The sequence below is a fragment of the Xenopus laevis genome, chromosome 4L (genome assembly GCF_017654675.1).
Source record: "Xenopus laevis strain J_2021 chromosome 4L, Xenopus_laevis_v10.1, whole genome shotgun sequence".
Classification (NCBI taxonomy): Eukaryota; Metazoa; Chordata; class Amphibia; order Anura; family Pipidae; genus Xenopus; species Xenopus laevis.
Genome location: NC_054377.1, coordinates 136,162,606 through 136,170,499, shown reverse-complemented (window position 1 = coordinate 136,170,499; position 7,894 = coordinate 136,162,606). Strand labels below are relative to the sequence as shown.

The following is a 7,894-nucleotide window of genomic DNA, read 5'->3' as shown; positions in this document are numbered from 1 at the left end:
CATAATTTACAATCTGGAGGAACGCGCACAGCTGGAGGGAGACCTGTGTGGGAATTTATATATACACGCCAAACTAAATCCTTTGGCCTGTAAGTAGGCAATCTGGCCATCTGTGAAAGGGATTGCAAGGGGTTAATGTCTTTTCCTGCCTGAACACTTGATTGCACGAGCATGCTTCTTATCACATACACACCAGCTGTAGACTGTGTAAACTACTATAGCCACTCAGGTGTTCAAACATTACCAAATATAGAGTAGTCACATCGTGTATGTCATCACAATGGAATCTCTTTGTTTACTATGCTATATAAGTTGTAGTATTACCCATAATAAACTGAATTTGTTTTGCAACACACAAGCCTACAGTGTCGTTCATTGCAAGTTCCCTGATCAGCACACCTGGATAGATGATATCAGATGGTTTACCGTTGCATCAATTATAAGACGAGCCGGCTCGCAGCTGCAAGGACAGTGCAGGGATAGCACAGTGGGATTCAGTGGCCCTTACAGTTCTCTGGTGTCAGAAGTGGAACAGCTGGAAATCCAGAGGTAAGTAGAATCACTGTCTGAACTGACGGTCTTTTCTCTTACCTTTGGCTCTTTCCGATTGACCGATTCCTTTGTTTAAATAAGTGTCTCATGTATGGTTGAGACAAGGGCATGATTAGCAGCTTAAAGTGTCTCATGTATGGTTGAGACTGTCTCATGTATGGTTGAGACGGGTTATGGAGATCCCATGGTAGTATAGTAAAATAGGGATACTCAGGTTGTGCACGGAGACTATTTCTTACTGACTGATTCGTCTTTCCATGCGTATTATTGTCTTGTCTTGTTTGTGTATTTGTGTATTTGTGTTTTAAAATATATCTGTGAACGGTTGCAGCATTAAGAGTGATCACGAGTTGCTAAACGGGTATTGTTGGGACCTTGATCTCAGTTCAGCCCTGGCTTCTCTGTTTCGTTGCAATAGTACATGATCTGTTCTTTGATAAGAATTTAAGGTATTGAGATATTTGGGTTTTTTTTATTGAATTTGATAGTCCACATAATTGATTAACCAATATTTCTGTTGACTCTATTTCACTTCTCTTCCTTCGGCCTATTCTTATCCCATTATACACCGTAGACTATAAATTCTGCGTGTTCAGAGTTCAAAGCTATCTTTCCTGCAAAAAGTTTAGATTTATGAGTCCAGGCAATAGGTGAATAAACCTAGAACAGAGAGTCAGCCTATAATATAAGAACAAATAAACAGTTCTCGTTAGGAAAACTGTGAGTTACATTTAATCATTACACCACCAATTAGTCTATCCTATACCTTCTTTTTCTCTTTTTGATACTTACTAATCTTATTTGTAGACTGTACTTGTCTTGAATAAAGATGGGTGGTAAGACTTCAAAATATTTACCACCACCCCTCCTTAATGCAAACAGTATGTGTATAGATGTAGTCCTACTGGAGGATTTTATGTTGACCCCTGGGTAGATAATCTTGCAGGTTGGTGTGAAAATTTAGAGCTTGATAATCCTTTTCCACGTGATGGAGCTAATGATTTATATCATATGAATATAGTTTATCAAATGTGTGTTCAGAAGAAAGAAGGTGACCCTAAATGGGATTATATATATGACACCGGGTGGGGAAAATTGGCTCAAGATTGCCCCAGGTTGGTACTCTACACCTTCCCTCCCTAAGAACTACAATCCACGAAAAACTGGTGTTTTAAAACTATTTAAACAACACAAATCACAATGCTCTACAACCTGTGATCAAACTGTTAATACTACCCCACCCCCTTACATGGCTATCTACCCCCAATTTCACACATAAACCAGACACCGTGGAGGATGATGAGATTTGCATTGCTGTAGCTTCTGCTCCTATAGTACCCCAAGCTGCCCATATAGCACCAGTCCAAGCAGCCCCATTGGTTCAACAACCAATGTCTGTCCCTGCCCCACCCTGTATGATTGAAGCTGCAGCCTACCCATTGCCGGCCTTCCCCCTATCTGGCTTAGATACAGTAGATACTGATAAAATCGAGATTCCCCTAATGCCAGAATTAGAAAAAGATATGGGTATAATCACTCAAGCAGGTTATGAAATAGTTCATATCACTCCTGACCGTCTGAAGATGACGGTAAGGAAAAAAGAACCTAAAAAAAGGGGGGATCAACATCCAGTTACAAAACAGTATCCTTTTCTTACTGTTGGTGAACAACTCATAATGAAACCTTTAAGCCCCACACATTTACAAAATATACTTGCTAATGCCCCTGATCCCAGAAAGAATCCTGGTGCGTGTCTTGTTTATTTAAAAAGAATGTGGCAAGGACAATGTATGCATCAGTCTGATATAAAATTGATTATTGATGGGATCTTGGGCTACGATCTTGAATCAGGATGGGATTGGACTAAGGTTCCCTCAATCTCGGTACCTGTTAATGTTAACGCCATGAAGCTTGACAAAAGGCCGCATGGCCTGAAACGTTGCGGCGATGCCCAAAGCTGAAATAAAGGCTTTTTAAACACTAAAGTTTCACAGTCTGGTGCTGTTCTACATACAAAGGCAACTAAAGGTTCAAACATGTTTGGGAAACATGACTCCTCAATGTAGTCTTACTACTAAACAACTTATTTCAGAATGGCCCACACTCACCTCAGGAGATTTCCAGAAAAGAATAATAGAGAAAGAAGCAGCAAGTTGTTACGAAAACTTTATTAGAGCAGATAAGAAAGTACAAGGCACATATATGGAAGTAGTTAGTCCAGAATACAATACCCAAAATGGGACTATCTCTGGTCCAAACAGTACTACAGAAATGTATTCTCACAATCCTCAGGGTTTTAATAATCAATACACTGAAATGGGTGGATATGGCAGAGGTCGCTGGAATGGAGGTCGTGGTAGAGGAAGAGGTAGACATAATTGGGTTAATCAGAATAATAGTTGGGGTTCTCCCAATAACTCCAATACTTCACCAAATAATACTCAATGTTTCAATTGTCATGAATTTGGCCACTGGCGTAATCAATGCCCCTGGCCGCCGCGTCCTACTTTTCAAAATCAACAAACAGTCCCTAATGCCCCAGCCCAAACATTTCAAATTTTCACCACAAGCTCCTCAGACACAACCCCAGACTTCGACAAATTCCACTCCCAGACACACCATCAACTGGCCAGGTTCTACATAGGGCTGCCCTGAAGGTTGTACCCCACTTTTCCCTGTCATCTCATCCTCATTCAGTGCAGACCCATACATTGTATTAAACGTTGCAGGAGTGGATTTATTATTCCTAGTGGACACGGGAGCCACCACCTCCTGCATTAATACAAAATATTATGAGGGAGACAGACACGGATCGATACCTTCAGTTGGGATTAACGGGGTAATAACTCCCACCTTCAAAACACCCCCTTTACCTATTGTATGCCCAAGCTCTACCCGTACCATTTCACACCCATTTACACTCATCCCTGGGTGCCCCGAAAATCTGTTAGGCAGAGATCTATTCCACAAGTTAGGATTTCAATCCATCAGAATTTCCCCTAATGGGGGCCTTTCTACAGATATTTTTGTTTCCGAAACTAACTCTATTTTTCTAAATTCTAACGACCTTTTTACTAACCCTTCCATTCTGTCTGTATGGGCTAATGACAAATTTGATGTGGGCTTTGTTGACTGTACACCTTACAAAGCACTACTTAAACCACACTCACATCCAGTATACATAAAACAGTACCCTCTTTCACAGGAAAAGTTAGATGGTATACGCTCGTTAATACAGATATTCCTTAATCAGGATATCCTCACTAGTGTTGTGTCTCCTTACAATACTCCCATCAATCCAGTTCCTAAGAAGAACAACGAATTTCGATTCGTACAAGATTTAAGAGCTATTAATTCACTAATTATACCAATTGCACCTATTGTGCCAGACATTACGCTTCTTCTTACCTCCATTCCATGTGATGCTCTGGTGTTCACGGTTTTGGATTTATCCAATGCATTTTTTTACGGGTCCAGTAGATCCTGAGACACAGTTACTTTTGGCGTTTACTTTTGAGGGGTTCCAACTTACCTGGAAACGCCTCCCCCAAGGCCTAGTGGATTCACCAGCAGCTTACTCCCTGGTGCTCCAGCATACCCTTAAGTCATGGGCCCCCGGCCATGGTTATGTCCTGCTTCAATATGTTGATGATTTATTGTTGTGTAGTCCAAGCCAGGAAGCTAACACCATGATACCACCTCACTGCTGCAACAATCTGGCAGCAGAGGGTCATAAGGTTGCTAAACATAAAGCTCAGATGTAGCTGAGACTGTTGAATATTTGGGATTCATTCTTTCCCACGGCCAGAGACAAATAAACCCAAAGAGAGTACAAGCATTGACTAAGATAAAAAAAAACTGAAACTCCAAAGGAAATGCTGTCCTTCCTTGGCATCGTCAACTATTGCCGTCAATGGATACCGAACTGTTCTTACTTTGACAATATCTTAAGACAATGTACTAAAAAGGATGCACCACCTTACGTACAATGGACTGAACAAATGACTAATGCTTTTCACTCTCTCCTACAGACATTGGTTACAGCACCTGCGCTTGGTTTACCTAATTATGATAAACCTTTTCATTTGTATGTCAAGGACACCTGTAAAACCATGGCTGCGGTCTGTGCTCAAGAATCTGGGGAAGTTTTCGTCCTGTGGCCTATTTTTCCAAAGTAATGCCGCTTCCGGTACAGGGGATGCCGGCGTGTCTCAGAGCTTTCGCAGCTAGTGCTATGGCTGTTGAACTGTCACAGTCTGTCACAATAGGCCACAATACTATTTTGCACACCTCACATCAGGTTACACACCTATTGAAGAACATTACCACCCAACACATGACCTCCCAAAGATTAAGTGGCTATGAAGTTATTCTATTAGGTATTGCAAATTTACACATCAAATACGCAATCAACACTCAAGGGCCTGCTGCCGTACTGCATGCTCTATTACATCTGTCTGACCCTACTAATGCTTTTATACTCGATCCTCATGACTGTGTTGAATCTATCCACTACTCTACCTCACCTCAACTCGATCTAACTGACACTCCTTTGCCACATGCTACTAACGTTTTTGTTGATGGTTCCTGTTCCAGGCCTTCCGATGACACCTACAAAGCGGCATATTCAGTTGTCCAACTCCCTGATATTGTACTCGAGACTAAGTCTATCCCTGTTAATTCTGCACAAGCAGCAGAACTTATAGCACTCACCAGGGCCTGACACTTGTTTGCCAACCGCCCCGTTAATATATTCAGTGACAGTAGATACGCTTTTGGGGTAGTTCATGATTTTGGCAAAATTTGGCAACAAAGAGGTTATGTTACTGCAGATGGGAAATCCATCGCACACCCTGCCCTCATTGATAATCTTTTACAGGCCATCCAACTTCCTTCTGAAATTGCAATTATCCATTGCAGGGCACATACCAACAGGACTGACGAGATTTCCCTCGGTAATGCCCTAGCAGACCAGGTTGCCAAAACTACTGCATCCTCTGCCACTCCTACTGTCATCCCCATGTTTCTCCACACACCTCCTAGTTGTCCAGACAGTCAAATTCTACAGTATTTGCAAACATTTGCCACTCAGACTGACCTGCATTTTTGGGAACAGCAAAATCTTACCCTTGACCAGTTTGGTCTTTATTCCATCCAAGGCAAAGTGGGTATCCCCGAAAGCAGTCTACCCCTACTTATCTTTCAAGCTCACGGCATTGGCCATAGGAGTTCTAAGCTCACTTTGGCTGAAATGCAAAAACATTTCATCGCAAAGAACCTCAGACAGCATTGTTCTACCTTTGTTAAAACTTGCCTCACCTGTCTTAGGGCCAACACCTTAGGAACACACAAAGTACACCAAAATTTGCCTCCCCCAATTGCACCTTTTTCTCACTGGCAAGTTGATATTACTCATATTCCTAAGATTGGCAAACTACAGGAATATTTGCTCGTTTTTACCGACCATTTCTCTCGCTGGGTAGAAGCTTTCCCTTGCCGTCACAAGGACGCCAAAACCGTTGTCAAATTCCTAGTTAATGACATCATACCCCGATTTGGTTGTCCGCAACAAATTAATTCCGACAATGGCCCAGCTTTTGTTAGTAAGGTCCTTCAGCTTCTAATTTCCACCTTACAAATCACATGGAAGTTTCACATTCCTTACCATCCACAGAGTGTCGGTGTTGTTGAGCGAATGAATCGCACCATAAAGAATAAGCTCACCAAAGCCACATCTGCCACATGGACTAATTGGAAGTCCTTTTTACCTGCAGTGCTAGCTGAAATACGCATGACACCACATTCAGTTACTAAATTATCTCCTTTTGAAATTGTCATGGGACGCCCATTTCCCACTCCCTGGGTCAAAGGCCCCTTAGTCATCCAACACACTGATCTAATTTAATTCAGGAGGAGTATGTACGTAATCTTATTACTACATTGAATGGCATCTATGGTGATGTTTCTTTGTCTTTTCCTTTGCCCCCCCAGGAGCCGACCCATCCATTTCGCCCAGGCGATCCTGTTGTGGTTCAACAGCTCCATCGCTATCGAAAAGTTGGATTCCCATTTGGCCCATGAGTCACAGTGATTGCCATCACACGGACAGCAGTCCTCACCGATGCCAGCGACCATTGAATCCACGCTTCACGAGTGAAACTCGCGCCAACACTTCCAACGCCGGAACTGAGTAAAGCTGACAACACGGAACATGACACCCCCACCAAATCCATCACAGAAGGACCCGAAGATGACGTCTCAGGACCTCACACTCCTACCACTGATGATGATGAGGAAGTCCACAAAATATGCACTATGGTGCATAATTGGCACTTTCCTTTCTCTATTTTTCCCGAATTATGATAATCCTTAACTGCATATGTTACCCAAACCCTCACAGCCCTTTGGGATCAGTTTGTTACCAGTTTTTCAAGAGCAATACAACACTACATTTATTATAATCAACAACGTTTTGTTAATTACACCAGAGACGCCCTACAAGGTATTGCAGATCAACTTACACCCACCTCTCAAATGACATTCCAAAATAGGGTAGCCTTAGATATGATTTTAGCAGAGAAAGGGGGTATTTGTAAAATGCTTGATGGTACCGGCACCTGCTGCACTTATAATCCTGATATCACCGGACCTAACGGTAAAGTCACTGTAGCTATTAAAAAACGGAATGATTCATCCATTGAACTTAAGAAAAACTCTGGTATTACCCACCCATGGGACGAGTATTTTGGATGGTTGACCGGTTGGCAAAAAATCTTAGCTCAGATCGGTGTCACCTTATTGATTGTCTTAATTTTTGTTTCATTTCTTTTCTGCTGTATAATTCCCTATATCAGGAAATTAACTTCATCTTTAATTACTTCTTCTGAGGGCTTGCAACTTAAGCTTATTCATGCTGCTCGCGTATAGTCACTTATGTGACTAAAAGGGGGATTGAAAGGGATTGCAAGGGGTTAATGTCTTTTCCTGCCTGAACACTTGATTGCACGAGCATGCTTCTTATCACATACACACCAGCTGTAGACTGTGTAAACTACTATAGCCACTCAGGTGTTCAAACATTACCAAATATAGGGTAGTCACATTGTGTATGTCATCACAATGAAATCTCTTTGTTTACTATGCTATATAAGTTGTAGTATTACCCATAATAAACTGAACTTGTTTTGCAACACACAAGCCTACAGTGTCGTTCATTGCAAGTTCCCTGATCAGCACGCCTGGATAGATGATATCAGATGGTTTACCGTTGCATCAATTATAAGACGAGCCGGCTCGCAGCTGCAAGGACAGTGCAGGGATAGCACAGTGGGATTCAGTGGCC

The 7,894-nt window shown here is 42.1% G+C and overlaps 1 long non-coding RNA gene across 1 annotated transcript; it reads left to right on the top strand.

Annotated features, from left to right (window-relative positions):
* LOC121403123 lies at positions 1–7,492 on the top strand. The gene is made up of 2 exons (XR_005967070.1): positions 1–549; positions 6,544–7,492. It is a non-coding gene; the product is annotated as an uncharacterized LOC121403123 (long non-coding RNA).
* Positions 7,493–7,894: the final 402 nt, after the last annotated feature.